The 17,055-nt window shown below is 29.5% G+C and overlaps 1 protein-coding gene and 1 long non-coding RNA gene across 8 annotated transcripts in view; one reads left to right on the forward strand and one right to left on the reverse strand.

Annotated features, from left to right (window-relative positions):
- Window positions 1-5,963, forward strand: part of LOC106685132 (uncharacterized) — a 30,862-nt gene extending 24,899 nt beyond the window's left edge. For all 6 annotated transcript variants that reach the window (XM_067053251.1, XM_067053250.1, XM_067053255.1 and 3 more), the window contains 5 exons: window positions 1,407-1,536; window positions 4,465-4,729; window positions 4,816-5,090; window positions 5,181-5,442; window positions 5,800-5,963. The gene's annotated coding sequence lies outside the window, so the exon portion shown is untranslated. The remainder of the gene's footprint in view (window positions 1-1,406; window positions 1,537-4,464; window positions 4,730-4,815; window positions 5,091-5,180; window positions 5,443-5,799) is intronic.
- Window positions 5,964-7,530: 1,567 nt separating this feature from the next.
- LOC106685128 (uncharacterized) lies at window positions 7,531-16,713 on the reverse strand. 2 transcript variants are annotated; one of them, XR_001343795.2, is made up of 5 exons: window positions 16,636-16,713; window positions 8,730-9,002; window positions 8,552-8,637; window positions 8,223-8,431; window positions 7,531-7,632 (listed from the first exon to the last, which is right to left on the reverse strand). It is a non-coding gene; the product is annotated as an uncharacterized lncRNA (long non-coding RNA). The 2 variants fall into 2 exon arrangements; XR_010845085.1 differs by having other exon boundaries at window positions 8,552-9,002.
- Window positions 16,714-17,055: the final 342 nt, after the last annotated feature.

The raw sequence follows: 17,055 nt of genomic DNA on the forward strand, positions 1-17,055 counted from the left end.
AGAATAGTGTTAGGATGGGTTGGGATGTCAGCTGTAAAAACTGTATAAAAGATATGACCAAGGATACTACCCTGAGGTACACCAGCAGACTGAGGAAACAGGGATGAATAAGCGCTGTTGTGATTTACGTGAAATAACCTGTCTGAGAGATAAGAACGGATAATGAGATTATATGTAGGGAGTAGGAATTTACGGATCTTGTATAGCAGTCCTGGGTGCCAGACTCGATCAAAAGTATTTTATTTAAATAGGTTTTTAATTACCTATTATATAATGTCCTTATATTTACATTTCTGCGAAACTAGCTATTACAATACAGACATGCTTTTAAAGCGTATCAGAGTTAAAAGTAGGAAATTAATTTAATGACCAGGGTTTTTTTAACTTAATGCTCAATAAGTTTCACATTTTGTTACAATCATCATTATTTTCATTGATAGCAACATTTTAATTTTAGTGATGAGAAGATTGTTAACCCTGGATAATGTATATAATGAGAAGATAGTAAGAGGTCATGTAATTGTAGAACACAGATAAGTAAAATCCTATTTGTACATTAATTTATAAATAGTTTTTTCATGTCATTATTTATATATCCACAATGTTAGCTATTTTCTAATTTTCTAATCATTCTATATATCCATTCATTCATTGGTTGTTATCTAGTTTTTTGTTCTGAGCCTTGATGAAGGCTAGAACTTCTGACCGAAACGTTGTCACTAATAAATAAGTTTTTACTTATTTTTGTTCTACACTGACCGCATCAACACCAATCTGGGTTAAATATATTGGAATAAGATTGTATAGAATATAATATTTTAAATTCTAACTATAATTTTAATTTGACTTACAATAAATGGTCATAACAAGTATTTATAATATCAATCTAAACAGGTTAAGAAGAAATCAAAACATCTTTTTTAAACCAGTATGATTAAAACGTTTTTGTTTAAATATATTGTTTTTTAAGTTTAATAACTTTTCGGCTCATTACCCATTTTCAAAATATAAATTGAACAATTTTCCTCCATAGTCTCTAAAACACTATATTTCCTATACGATTTCAAAAAGTATTTGTAAAATATTATGACTTACGTTTTTTCATTTTTATTTCAGAAACAAAAATAAATAAATAATTTCTTTAAAAGTTCTATTTAAACTTTTTCTGTTAATTTGTGATTCAGAATTTACTCCTTTAAAAAATTCTCGTAGATGACGATGGAAAAGTTTATGTTTTTATGGTTTCCAATAATCTACCCTCTCAGTTAAATTTAAAATTGTCTAATTTATATTAAACAATATTTTAGGTAAGTACTTTTCAAAGTATAATACTCGTAAATTTAGAATCAAACTAGAACAATTGTATCACATACATGTTATTCTGTGATAAATAACTTGTCCCTTAGGGCTCCTGAGATAGAAGAGTAGGAGCTGGAACCAACTTTATTTTCTTAAGGATTAGGACAAGAACTTTCCAGCGTAGGGGTACCGTTAGAAGGCAGGAACTATTAGGTCAGTCACCAGGCACATACCCAGGTATGTTTTTGAAAACAACACAATAGCAAAGTGAATTTTTTTTATTATTAAAGATGCATTAAAAGAAAAACAAAAAAAATTTAAGGATATGTAATGATGAAATATACAATATAAAGTCATTTTTAAAATTAGAAAGCCAGAAAAACATTTTTTTTTAATAATATTTACATCTTTAAACACTATACATGTATTATAAATATGTATTTTCATCTCACACAACAAAATATATGTATAGCGTTATATAAAAACTAAAAACTAAAATATGGATCAAACAGAAGTGTACGATTAGTTATAAAGAAAATTAGTAATGATACAATTTTAAAACTAATTTAAATTAACAAGTTAAATAAAATGAAAATAGGTTAGTTAGAGAAATATCTGGCATTACGAATAATTACCAGCTGCATTTATAATTTTATTTTACGCGCAACCTTACATTCTATCATATCAATTAATTATCACACTATATGAAAATTAAATTTATTTTTGAAAAAAAAACCTAAGTGTTTAACTGGTTTCAATTCGCAATTCAATATATCTGCAAAATATTTATTATGGAAGAAGATAGTTGAGCGTATGAGAACTCTAATGCAGCATTCATCTTTCAAGCAGCCTAAAAAAAAAAAATTTAATTTGTTGGTTAAAAAATATGCTCAAAATAAATAATTTGCAAGTGGCGGTCAATAACGCCATAATATTTTTTTGCAGTGTATAGTACCAATTTTCGCAGACCAATTTAGTTCTGTAGTCTCAAACTTCCGGGTTTTTCAAATTACAGGAAGGGATCACTCCTACACAATGACGGTCATCTTTAAAAGAATTGGGATTTCTTCCAAGAAAAACTAATAATTGTTTTATAAATTATATAAAATACTTATGATTATTTAAAAAAAAATATTGTTTTGATTATTAAATTAACATATTTGAACCAATTATTGGTTTGAAGATACCTCTTTTCCTATTTTTAGATTAATTTGACATCGTTACTCGGGCACTCATTGACACGAATATTATCCTTTAGTGATTTTGTAAAATATTATAGGAATTCAGAATGTAGCATATTGGAATATAACTTGTCTATTATAGTCTAAGGGGCTAAGGGAAGATAAAAATGACTCCTTCAACCCCAACTTTTGATTACTTAAATAAAAACTTAATACAACTAAGATTGAAAGATGATGACTCCGCCAACCGTAGCTATGAGGGCTAAAAAATAGCATCTGTATCAGAAGACCTAAAATATTCCTTTTTGATTTTTTAAATTTAAATAAAGTGGTTTATTTCCTTCCTGAATGTGTTCTAATACTAGCTTTACAATACAAGGGATGCAATAAATGTCATTAAAATGTAAATATTGAAATATTTAAAAAGCACATGCTATAAACCTAATTTGATTCCAGAAAAACCTAAAATTTTCACTCCTGTTTCATTTACTGCACATTATTTAAATTGACATAGATATTTCCAAAATTTTATAAAAAACGATATAGTTAATGCAGCGTAATTAACATTTTATCATGAATAAATATTGTTATTAAAAGAAATTCAATTTATACACAAAATTAATTTAATTTACAATGCAGTTTTCAAAATAAAAGTTAAAACATTTAATAATTAATGTATATAAGATAGTATAATTATTTTTCCCCACTTTCTCTTTTAAGATAAGCTCCTCATTTCCTATGCTATACAGATAGGAGTTCACTTCTATTTTATGACATGTTATAAATCCTTATAAGTCCTCTGCTACCTGTTCTTGGGACATCTATTAAGCAAACGATACCGCCGAACTATCCTCTCCCGGTCGTAATAACACAAAGAAAACTTTAAGGCTCCTTGCCTTTCACTCTGTCAGGTAGAGTAACTAAATATAGAAAAAAAAATGTGGTACAACCTAAAATATTTCCTGATGCCAAGAACATTTAATTTGCCCTAATTTTGTAGAATGAGCATTCCAGCCATTATTATATTTATATGTTTAAGGAATAGCAGAGATTATAAAAAAAACAACAGGTGTAAGTTTAAATGAAAAAAAAAATGAATGAACGATGTAAATTTGATAAATATTAATCATATTAAAATAAACTATACACACTCCGTTTTACTTTGCTTCCTCACTACGACAGGTAGAGTAGTTTTGTACTTATGGAATGAAGGTGATGAGTCTGCCCGGTAAAGCAGTCTCAAGAAAAATTGTATTTTTTTCATCACCTATTGATAAACAATTTGAGGATATTAACCTGTTTGAGTAACCATAGCAATTTTCGCAGTCAAAGTAAGTTCTCAAATTTCCGGGTTGTCAAATTACAGAAAGGGGTCAGGTAACTCTTACATAACGACGGTCGTATTTAAAAAATTGGGATATCTTCCGAGAAAAACTAATAGTTGTTTTTACATTAAAGAAGATACGCTTAATTATATTTAAAAAGGATTTTCCGCAAAAAAAATTCGAATCCATTATAACATATATTATTATTATTTATCTCACTTGCAGAACCTCAGCCAATATCTTAATAACTTTTGAATTGACATGCCACCGACAAGGAAAAATAATGATAAATGTTCTTTGCAGGTTGTTTTAAATTATTTAGTGATTTTTTTTTTCATTGATACTGATGAAATTTATGTAGGACCGTCCTGGGAGTGCACTTATTTTATTAGAAAATCATTATAGATATTGATTTAATTTTCAATTAAATTTGCTATAAATTAGATTATCAAATTATTTTCGTTCATAATTGATATTAATATAGAAATAATATAGAATGACTATGAATATAAGAAAAATTATATATATTTAGTACATTTTTATTTAAAAATAAAATCATATATATTTAAGAATGACAAGTTTTAATCATTAAAAATTCCGTCCATAGTAATAAGTATTATCACCTCTCCGAGATAAAATAAATTTTTTTTATTGGACAGATATTGCTAGAGTGGGGATGGCTCGGAAGTACTTATACCTGGATGCAAAAGGTAAAGGGACTATTTGCACACTCTCAGTGTCCGTACATCAGCCTTGCAGGATGGACTGTAACATGGAACCGTTTGAGCTCTCAGGCTACAAACTCCGCGTTTTATGGAACGGAGCTACTGGCCTGGAAGCGTATTACTGCCAATATGAAAAAGTTTTCTGCCGGGAAGGAATCCAAATCGAGAGAACAGAATTCCTCCACAGTGAGAAAATTTGGTAAGATCAAGTATTCTCATCAATTTTCAATACTTTTATTCTGAATGTAATTATGAGGTGTTCTTCAATTTTAATATATTTTTTAGCGATCGAGAAACAGAAATTTATTTGCTGTTCAGGCACCTTATTCGGAAGTGCCAGAAGCCTACGACCGCATGTGGAGTGGTTGTTACTTGGACGATATCCCATCACAGATACAATACCTTCCAGCAAAGGATCTGTGATGGTGGTTACAACCACAATATCCTGTACACCGCGGTCAGGTTAGCTGAAGAATTTAACGTAGAAAACGACGCCTTACTAATGGAATTGTTGAAGAATATTTACAAATGTGAACGTTCCTTCGAAAGCCTTTTTTCGGGTAAATAGTTATACAAATTATTTATTGTTAAAATATTTTTAATCAACAGACTATATATATAAATATTTATATTATTTCTTTATTTTTCAGGTGTTCTCAATACATCCTACATACATCTACTGGAATGACTTTGGAACCCGTATGAAGTCCATCCGGGTTCTGAAATTTCTGCTGGCCGCTGCACAAAGGGCAAGAACAACATTTCGTTTCGGCGAGTATTCTTTGTCGATGGGGGATGTGCCTTTGAGCAGCGGCGAGTTACCGATAGTGGCAGCCTACAAAGGCAACGGAGGAAGAGTGTTGCCAGACTTGTTGACTAAATATGGCGCGACACCACCATATTTAATCGAAGGTAAGTTAATATTTATACTGTAAAACTGTATTTCATTCTTCACAATAAAAATCTTTGCATGTCGATGAGTAATTTTTCATAAATTGGTGGCTTGTTGGAAGAAGAATTCACCATGAGTTGTAGTTATAGTAGATAGACCTCAATGTTACCATCAATTCAAGTTTTATTCACATGTTTATCATTTCCTCACCAGCGTTCCCAAGTATTCCTATGCTTCTCGGATGTATTAGATAATAAAATTAATAAATTCATAGTATTTAAGAATTTTAATGTTGAACACAATATAATCATATATGCCCTTTTTAATCTTGTATTTTTCGTTATTATCTTAGTTATATCTATATGCTTCTGTTACAGGTTATGTAAGTGATTCTGAAGATGACGCGGAGTAAGATATCAGGAAGATAGAATCACTGCAGCGGATTCTTCTAAAAAATGAATTAAACATATTTTGTACATATTTACCTTATCTACAGATTGTAATAGCTAGTCTACGTAGTATATATAATATTTATATAAAAGTACAAAATTGTAAATACGTATATTTGTTAATTAATTTTTTCTTCAATATATATTTATTTATTTATTTTTTTCCCCCAAACAAGGTCTAAAAATTTATAAGATGTGAATCTTAATTACTTGGTTTTTACTTGATTTTTTATTTTATATTTTACACATAAAATATAAGTTATTGTTTTAAAATATATTTTTAAGTGATATATAATGGTTAATAAGATTAAAATATATACTATACTAATTATCTGATAAATTGATCATTTGATTTTTACTCTAAATTGTTTATTCTGTTCTGTGTAATGTAATTTTGGCTCTATAACTAGTTATCAAAAGAGCTCCTCGAACTAAGTTAATTGGATAAAAGGGGACAGCCCTTATGTGATATAAGTATATTTTTTTGGATTGTGAGACTAGTTTGCCGAAAAGTTTTAACCAGGAGATGAGGTGATGTTCAATCGCTTTCTGATTTTGCATTCCCAATCGTGTTCAGGCATACTTCGTCACACAGTCCTCCGATCTTAGTTTTGACCGACCAGAACCTCGAGCTCGGCGGGGGGAGGGGGAGGGAGATATTCTTCTAAAATTTGAAGGTAGCTTCCGCAACGTCCTCAAATTCCTCAAATTGTTGGTTTCAAGATATCCTGTTTCCCTATTTTAGCGTTAAAATCCCTGAAGCTTAATTTGACATCGTTCTCGGGTTCTCTTTGACACGAATATTATCCTTTGGTAATTTAGAAAAATGTTATAAGAATTCAGAATGTTGCATATTGGGACTTAACTTGTCTATAGTATAACGGCCGAAGAGGAGAATAAAACAGCAACTTCAACACCAACACTCTGCCAACCGTAGCTAAGGGGAATAAAAAATTGCATCTGTTTCAGAAGACATAAAATATTCCTTTTTGAATTTCTTTAATTAAAAAAAAAAGAAGTGCGTTATTTCCTTTCTGAAGATGGTTTAATATTAGCTATAATATACAAGGGATGCACTGAATGTCATTAAAACGTAAATATTGAAGTATTTAAGATGTACACGCCATCAACTTAATTTTATTCCAGAAAAATCTTAAATTTTTACTCATGTTTCATCCGATGTCTAATTCTTTTAAATTACCTACAACATTAAAAAAGCTTCATAGGAAATTATTTAAATTGATGTAATTTTTTTCAAAATTTGGTCACAAACGATATAGATAGTTGAACTCTCGAAAGTTTAATGGTTTTATGAGGTAGGATTTTTCAAAACCAAACTTTTGTTCCATAGAGACATCAATATTTGTGAATTTATATTGGCAAATACCATACTACTAGTACTCCTCTGAAGATAAACGTTGTAAACTATGTCATAGTACATTCAACTACTTTGATTACTCATTACGGCATGTAGAGTATGTATTTTTTTTATCACTGAATACCTTTTTTTTTTAAATATTAAATTTCTTATGTTAAAAATGTTAAATGAAAAGTCAGTTATAGCAACATCTTGTCAAATTTTTAGTGGATAGAAAAAATATGGAAAAAAAAAATAATGCTAATATATATATTTATTTTGGAGAAAAAATATATGGTTGTATAATTATCGAATAATATCACTTTTTCAAAGCATCATACAAATTACAAACAATTGTTGATTTTAGATTGTAAAACTTTGTTTTTCGATACATCCTTTTTGACCTAAAACATAGAGAGATAGAGACATGACAAAATTCCATACGAGAAAATAAGCTTAAAATGATTATATTGTGTTTAAATTTGGAAACAATTCTTAAATGAAGTATATTTATGTATAAGGAGGAGATGGTTAGGGGTGCGATCAGAGAACTACACAAACAAGTTAGATTCATTTGAATTTACGTTTAATATAAGATTTTTAACTTATTATGGTTTTGACTTATTTGTGTTATTCTCTGACAGACAATCTTCTCATATATATTATCCACAGTAAACTATCTTCTCATCGTTATAAAGTATATTTAGAATACATATAATTACGATGTTGAGTTTTATTAAATGCTTCCTGAAGACAGAGGAATACTCCAAAAAAACAAAAAAAAACAATATCAATAAGAATAAATGCCAAAATTACTAGACTTCACTATAAACATTTTTAAGTAACTTTCAATTTTCAAGAGTTCAAATATATATATAAAGAGAATTTCTTTTAGATCATGCAGCTTTCCTCCGTTCGATAAATGAGAAATGGCAACTTAAATATTTTTATAAAGAGAAATAAAATATAGTTTTAAATAAAAGTTCTAACATACCATTAGAGAGTGGTATCTCTCTATATTTGACTAATACTTTCCTCATGAAATTTCAACAGATATATTTACTGGAAAAGAGTCTATCAAAGGAATCATTATTATCTATCTTCACACTTGAAAATGTGCAGTGGCCAATAGGAATTTTAAAACCCTGATCGACTTCACACGGGTTCCAAAGCAATTCAGATAAATAGACATTTTGAAAACACCTGGAATATAAAATAAAAAATTATAATTACAATTCATTATAAATACAAAGTAAAACACTTTGGTATTTGGTAGAAAAATTATATATTTATATACTGTAGGTTAGTCACTAATAGACCTACATGTATCTATTTATACTACAATAGAAAATAAATGGCTAAATGGACTGTATAGTATTTCGTAACAATAATATTCCCAGAAGGTACACCTGAAAAATATAAAGAAATATATATAATCTGTAAATTACAAAATATTATTAGAATAAATAGTAAAGTACAGTGTAACAGTATTAATATTAACTTAGCATCGACTAAGTATGGTGGTTTCGCGCTATATTTGGCTAACAATTCTCCAATCAGTCTTCCTCTGTTGCCTTCGTACACTGCCACTCCGGTGCTCAGCGGGACATCCGGCATCCATTAAAGGAACATTCACAGTGAGAAATGTCCTTCAGTATTTTGATGAGTAAAACGTCGTTCTCAATCTTATACTCTTCGGCTGATCTGGCAACGTACAGTATATTGCACCACCATCGCAGATCCCTGCCTCCTTAGTTTTTTTCCATTTTTAAATCTGAAACCAAATTTTTCGGTGTAAGACTATTTTAGAAATAAAGATAAATATTTTATATTTTAGAAATAGATAAATAAAAATTAAAATAAAATAAATGATTTCTATACATTTTTCAAACGTATCCTTTTAATTTGTGATTCATAATTAATGCTTTTAGAAAATTGTCAGTGCAATAACATTTCATAAGAAATGCTTGCAGAATAAAAAGAAAAATTCTATGATGTTATTGTTCCCGATGAAATTTTTTTTTTTTTAATTTGACCAGTGGGTACTATATTATTACTATATTTTCGCTAATAACTGCAATTTATAGTATTAAAAAAATGTGGTCTTTGAAAATTTAGTAGTATTCAGTAACAATTCAAACGCATATTGGTTATACTAAGGCCAAAACACTTTTTTCTTGAGGTGGATAGGCGCGGAAACCAACTTGATTTTCTCAAGCAGGAATTCTCAAACCATTATATCCACCACAGCCAACTAAACGGTTCCTTGCTTTCTCTTTCCATCTTTCAACATTTAAAAGTTTTATATCTTCCGTCACATCGTCCAGCCCTCTGATGCGACGAGGACGACCACTTTTCCGTTTTCCATAAACCATCTTTTTTGGTGTTCTTTCATCGGACATTCTCTCAACGTGTCCTAACCATCATATTCTTGCCCCTTTGACTAAAAACACGATGCTGGGTTCTCCGATCAGATTTATTAGTTCCTTCTTCTCCAAATTCCATGCTCCAAGACTCCTCACCATATCGTTCTCAATACCTTTCTCTCCCAGGGGTAGAGCATCTCTTGTCAAGGGCCATGTTTCTCCCCCATTGATCACTACTGGCCTTACGATGGTTTTGTAAATGACCACTTTCATCACCATTTCAGAGTCCTAAACTTCAATATTTTTTGCAGTGAGAAATAACATATATATATATATTTCTTGGAATATATAAATATGAATTATATATATGAATGAAATATGAAATTATACATTACATATTTATATAAATATTTCCTGCTGCTATCCTGGCGTCTATTTCGCTTTCTACTTTGTTGTCATCTGCAGCCAGGTTTCCCAGGTACTTAAACTGATTTACAGAACTGAAACTGTGGCCTCTGAACGTCACTTTACTATCCTCTTCCTTATCATTTCTGGAACTTTTCATATTCACTGTCTTGTCTTCATTGACCTTAAGGCCTAATTCAAATGATCTTCCTTCGAATGTTCCTTTTAATGCCGCTCAGGTTCTTGTGGCAATGACTACAATTATACAAACTAAATGTTGTGACAGTCGATTGCAAATGGTGCCTCCTGGCTTAGTTACAATTGAACGAATAGCTACCTTCTATACCTAATTAATTGTATGAGAGTGGTTTGTATTAATAATAACAAAACTAAAAATTGACCATTTTACTCTCAAAAAAGTTTGTTTTAATACTCCAACGTTTTGGCCTTAAGGCAATTATCGAGGAGACAACCTGAATATTATTTTTAAAACTATTACCATATTACTCTCTCACACATAACACTAATATTTTTTTTACATACCTCAATTATTGACGTCCCCATTCATTAAAAAAAATTAAGTCTTCACTTACAGGTCAATTGCCCTTGTTATAATCTTTAAAACAACAATCATTAAAATGATATTATAACGGTTTCCTATTAAAATCTTATAAAATTGCTTTATACTTACAAAATCATATTATCTCATTAAATCAACAAATATAGAAATAATAGAGATGGAATAATATGGTAATAATATGAAAACAGTGTTTAGGTCGTTCGAATTATGGTATTGTTGATAACGTTGGATAATTAAAACAAAATTAGTTTAGAGAAAAATGCAGACAAATTTGCAGATGTCTTATTATTTTTGAAATTATTTGATAAATCATCATTGAAATTAAAATAATTATTGTTAATTTATAAAGGAAATAAAATATAATCTGAATATAATTAAATAAAATATAATTTTTGATTTTATCAATTAATTCAAGTCCGGTTTTGTTAAAATTAAAATGGAAAAAGTAACAATTGAATGGGACAAGGTTTTATTTTTACTATAAACGTTACATTTGAAATGGACAAGGTTTTGATTCGAGATGAGTGGTAGACGTAGTTTCTTCTTGTTCATTTTTTTTTCAATAATTTGGTGTTTTTTCGGCCGAATGAGTTCACAACCCAGAGACTTATGTGCTCCATTAAGGTCCATAAATGGTTCCGAAGACCCTGAAAGGAAACCTCGGTGTAGTGAGGAAGAGATAAGGGAAGACATGTTAGAGAGCGAAGGTAAGTGTATAGAAAGAGATGGAAATTGGAGATGGTAAAGTTGGCGGAAAGAGTGACTATAAACAAAGTCCCAACTGGGGAATTGCTATCTCCGAGTTGAGACATATTTTTGCAATTTGTCCCTCCTCCTCTTTACCGCACAGCTCCTCAGGGCCTCACTACATCCTTCTCGTCTCAGCTCTGCAAAATAAAAAATAAAACCGTATATGTTCCCTCCTTTTTCCCCTTTTATGATTTTAATTTATGATTCTGAATTGTCATTACAATTCGTAGGATTTTGAAAACCGCTTATCAGGAAGGATGTTTTAGTATTTTTGTGTACGCATGTGAGGTTTGGATAATATGAGAGTAAAATTGTAATCTCAAATTCATCATTAATTTACAATTGTTTTGTCTCTTCAAAGCATAGAGGTCATTTTTGCCTTTAGCCGTGGCTGGCCAAAAACAATTGAAAGTTACAAAAAATATAGTGTCAATTTTATAAGATATAAACATAATTTTCCTACTGACATTTTTTTTTTTTTTTTTTTTGTCACGTATGATTTTGATAACGAAAAAGATATTGTGTAACAGTGCAATTAGTATATTAATATTCTGTTCACAAATATAATGCCCAGAAAATAATCAATTGACTTCCAATAAATATTCTTACCACCTAGATGCATCCCTCTGGTTAATTGCATGGTACAATTTGAAATTAATTTACAGTAGAAAGTTAGGACACAATATTACTCGACACACATCAGTATTCAATCTGTCCTTCACTGAAGTAAACAAAAATATCGAAGACTGAGACTATTATTGTTTTTCTTCGTATTATGACATCCTATCTAATCTATGCTGGCTCCGAAATGATTTTTAGTACAGAAATCGCTATCCGATTCAGTCATTAATACGAGTAGAATAAGCCTTATTATTTATTTCTTTTTTGGGTCTTACAATTTTATAACTGTATGATAGTATTTTGTTAAATTTATTCATGAATAAGATGAATCTTTTTTTTTTCTTTAATGCCATAAATTAATTATTCATTTTGTAAAAAATATTTTTTAATTGTTTATTTGTTTTATTTATAAAAATGACAAGATAGCAAATAATCAATCATTTTATTATGGAATAAGAGAAAATAATTGATTATAAATAAACCATCAAAAGCTAGTTACTTTTTACTTTCGCTTTTTTATATATGAAATATACCGTAAGGGAAGTATCTCGGTAATCAAACATTTTCATTTGGTTTTCGACGGAAAAACACGATTTGAGGTTTTCTGAATCCAAACAAATAAGTCTCACCAAATTGTCAGTGAGTACGTGTGTCAGTGATGAGGCAAGCTCAAAAATGAAAAGCTGTACGAAACTGAAATTACATATTTGAAGTGTGACAAACAATTTTGATAAGGTCAACAGAACAGTTCGATTTTCGATTTATTCGATACCAATTTAACGTTGAATGGTTAAGAGTACAATGTAAATTTTTGTTGACTGCTACATTTTTATATTCCTACCAAACATTCGCAGAAGAATAATATTAATACTTTTTGGAACGAGAAATGTTATTAAAATTACTTTTATTAAATTACTTAATGTTATTAAAGTTACTGAAAATTGTTCAAATTCGAGTAAGTCAAACTAATTTGTCAGTAAAAAGGCTCATTTTGAAAGTTAAAACAGAAAGATATCGCGACAGTGAACAATTTAGAAATATTTGTTTTGAAATACGCAAAGATTAATTTGAACTCAAAAAGGGATGGTATGTGAAAGATGTGTAAAATTTTGATTAAAAAGAAATTTTTTTAAATCGGTGAACAAAAATATTTTATTTTTGGAAAATAAATCAGAGCATTCTTGTACATCAGATGACCCACAACTTCGGCTAAATAGCTTTTTAAGCCATTATATCAAGGCATTAGTAAAGTTCGGTGGGCATAAAAAAAAAAGAAGAAAAAAAAGCGAATTATTTTCAATTAATTAGGGTTCTGAAAAAAAGTTTTCTCGACTTCGAAAACTTCGTGGGGGCGAGCTATTATTTTATACGAAAGACGGCTCACGTGTTTTGGTGATTTTACCCCAAGGTAAAATTGAGATGCTATTATTTAACTTCCGAGCACGTGATTCTCCCCAATTCCTTCCCGAAACTTTACTTGTTTCGCTTCCTGCACAAGAATCGGAGAGCTTCCTAGTAGTTTCAACATAGCAATACGTGGAAATCGAATGCTTTTTCTACGAAACTAGATCAAACTAAGGGAACTACACTCTGTAAATGCATGTACTAAAATACATTATCAATTATGTCTAACAGATCTTTCATAAAACTTAAGTTCAACTCATCCTTATATTAAATCCGAGGTTTTAAATAAAAATTAGAACTCTATTAAGGAGTTTTCTATTAAAAGTTTATGAGTCCAATTTTGGAGAGATGATTTCATTACGGAAGCAGTTCTCTAGAAAAAAAGTTACATTTTAATCGAAAATCGTAATACCTATTTGAAAAGGGAAAAATACAATTTCCTAGAAAAGAAAATTCAGAATAAAATAAAACATGGAATTGAGTGAAAACCATAAGGAGAAGTTAGAAGCAGAGTACAAGTTAAAACTAATATAAATCATGTTCCATTATAATATAGATACACGTACTGTCGCCGATATGTCGTAGTACAGCTGAAATGGTTGCAATCTACAAGAGCTTAAATATTTTTCTTCCCACAAAAAAAACTACTGATCATCTGCACATATTCATTGTCTTTACTACTCAGTTTAAAAAAAATGTTCTCAACAAACCCGCTAAATCAAAACAACTCATTAAAGTCCGCCACACAAACGGTATATCTGTGTCCTTCGCTTGGCACTGCAGAATAGCCGGTAACGTACTGACTGATCGGGCAAGAAAGGTCGCGATTTCTGAAGGAAAGGAGTTTTGATGACTTCGTTCCCCTCATAAGGTAGAGAATTAAATTGGAAGGACAACAAATGTGGCCAGATGTTACAGAGAATAAATTACGGGATATCAGAAATGAGGAGGTTTAAATTTCGAAAATGTTTATTCATGAAATTATTAATCATAATATATTTAATAATTAGAATTATTAAAATATAGTATATTAAAAACTTTTATTCGGTTAATTTGTATTTTAGATGGTTTGTAACATCAGAGTATTGTTTTTTGATTCATTAATATTTGTAGCTATTATTTGCGAATTATCATTGTATTTAATTATATTTGTGCAGGTATTGTTCGCTCCATTTTGTTTTCCGTATTTTTCACTGCAAAGAAGTGGGACAGATAAATAAATCGGTTTAGTAAATAGTTTTAAAGATAATTATTGTTGACCGTGGATCAATATGTAGAGATAGTACGAGAGTATGGATTGAAGAACACTAATAAATGATACTGGATTTATTATCCCTACGTTTTGACCAAAGTATAAATAAGATAAGAATCATGTTAGAATAAAAATTAAAACAGTATAAACTGAAAAATATGTTAACAAACATATTGAAAAATAAAATGACGACAAAAATAAAATATGAAAATCAGACTAAAAGACATTACAAATGGAAACAGTTATATTGATGATGTATAAAAATGAGTATTTGAAATAATTTAAAATGAACTACATACTAACAGAAAAATGCTTTTAAGTCTAATAATAGTCTAATTTCTAAATAAGTATCTGATAAATAAATAATCGAATTAATTATTGACCAACTAATTAAATAGCAAGTTAAGTTCCGTTATGTAAGTATTTTTAAAAGGCGTATATGTTAAATTGGTTACAAGTGTAAAAAATAGTTCATCTCTTGTTAAAAAAAATATTTTATGAAGTAATATACATAGTCATTTTTATGCATCCTCACTGCCACATAACTGTTTCCACTTGTAATGTTTTTTCATACACCACAGCGCTCTATGGGATTTTTCCTGCAGCTCACACTTCATGGTATTTTTACACTTTAAATCAATATACCGCGTTAATAAATTCCAGTGAGGAATTAGGTCTTGAAATAAATGCGGATAAAACGAAATACATGGTTAGCGAAAGGAACGCGAGCAATTTCGGTGATAAAGATATAGGAGAAAATACGTTTGAACATGTAGATAGGTTTAAGTAATTAGGTTCTACGGTAACTAGAAAAAACGAAATTGCTGAGGAAATAAAAGTGTGATTTTAGGCGGGAAATGCTTCTTATTTTGCAATTTCGAAACTGCTAAGCACGCGCCTTCTATCCAAAACCATAAAAATTAGAATTTACAAAACTATTATTCTTCCCACTTTTCTTTATGGATACGAGACGTGGCTTCTTACATTAAGGGATGAACAGCGTCTTAAGGTTTTCGAAAATAAAGTATTAAAATATTCGGACCGAAAAAGGATGAATTAACGGGAGCATTGAGAAGACACCCTGAATTAAGGGACCCGGTAAATATAATTCAAGTTATAGCATTGCGGCGTATAAGATGGGCGTGCAACATTGTAGGGCTTAGTAACGAGCGGATCCCTGAAATGTTAATAAACACTTAACCGAAATGAACTATTATTTAAATTGGTTAAAAGTGTAAAAAAATAGTTTATTTCTTGTGAACAAAAACATAGTTTATGAACTAATATACATAGTCATTTTTAAGCAACCTCACTGCCACATAACTGTTTCCACTTGTAATGTTTTTTCATACACCACAGCGCTCTATGGGATTTTTCCTGCAGCTCACACTTCATGGTATTCCCCAGCAACTGTTAGTAAGTTTAGTCAAATTGAGTACGTTTTTTCTTTCTTTTCCTAATAAACAATATTAACTTGTTTTCACCGTATTATTGTTAACTCAGGCTTATTCATATTATTGTTAGTTTTATTACCACTTTGCGTGTGTACAAATTTAAATCATAGTTTATATATATATATATGAAAATACAAATTTCTTCTCCAGAATAAAATAATAATCATTGGTTCGGGTTTAAGAAAACAACAAAAACGGAAGATTTGAAAATCTAAGACGCATAATAGTGTAGAAAAATGAAAAAAAAAAAAAAGAAAGAAAATATACTTCCAAACTATGTGCTGATTCAATAATATTAAATAAATAACCCTTACACTTTTAGTAATAAAAAGTATGAATGTACATACAAATTTAAATAATATTATCCTTAATCAAAACCATTAAATAGTAAACAAAGAAAAAACATATTTAAAAGATACCACTACTCTTCTTTATAATTTTATAAAATAGACATAAAGAAGAACTAAACTAAATAAATTGTTAACTTTCTATATTTATTAAATGAAAAAAATTTATATTCACATTGATTAATATTTAAATAAGAAGATCTCAGAGCCTATCTTAAATAAACTTACAGTAGGTGAGTTATTGGTTTGTGAAAGTTCCGTTCTTAGATGTTATCTCGATGCTCCAATATTATGCTTACTTAAAACTCCAAGTAAGACTGACTTGCCCACGCTTATCAGTTTCTATCGATGCCTTAATCCTATTGCAGTTGGTATCATGGAAGTATAAAGATGCCAACGATGTATACATCAAACAAACCTCTTGAATGTTTCTGATTTACGTAACGAGTTGTATATAAGTTTTAATTACAAAATACAAAGTTTGTACAGTTAAAAATTAGAAATAAACTTATAGCTAACAAAAAATTAAAAAAACAATTGGAAAGTAAAAAAAAAATTAAACAAAAAATAAACCAAACATTGGACTTCAACAATATATTTTTATTTGGTACCAAATCAGTCTTACATGGTTAATAAACGGTCACATTT

This window comes from Halyomorpha halys, unplaced genomic scaffold (genome assembly GCF_000696795.3).
Source record: "Halyomorpha halys isolate HHAL.00 unplaced genomic scaffold, Hhal_1.1 Scaffold661.1, whole genome shotgun sequence".
Lineage (NCBI taxonomy): Eukaryota > Metazoa > Arthropoda > Insecta > Hemiptera > Pentatomidae > Halyomorpha > Halyomorpha halys.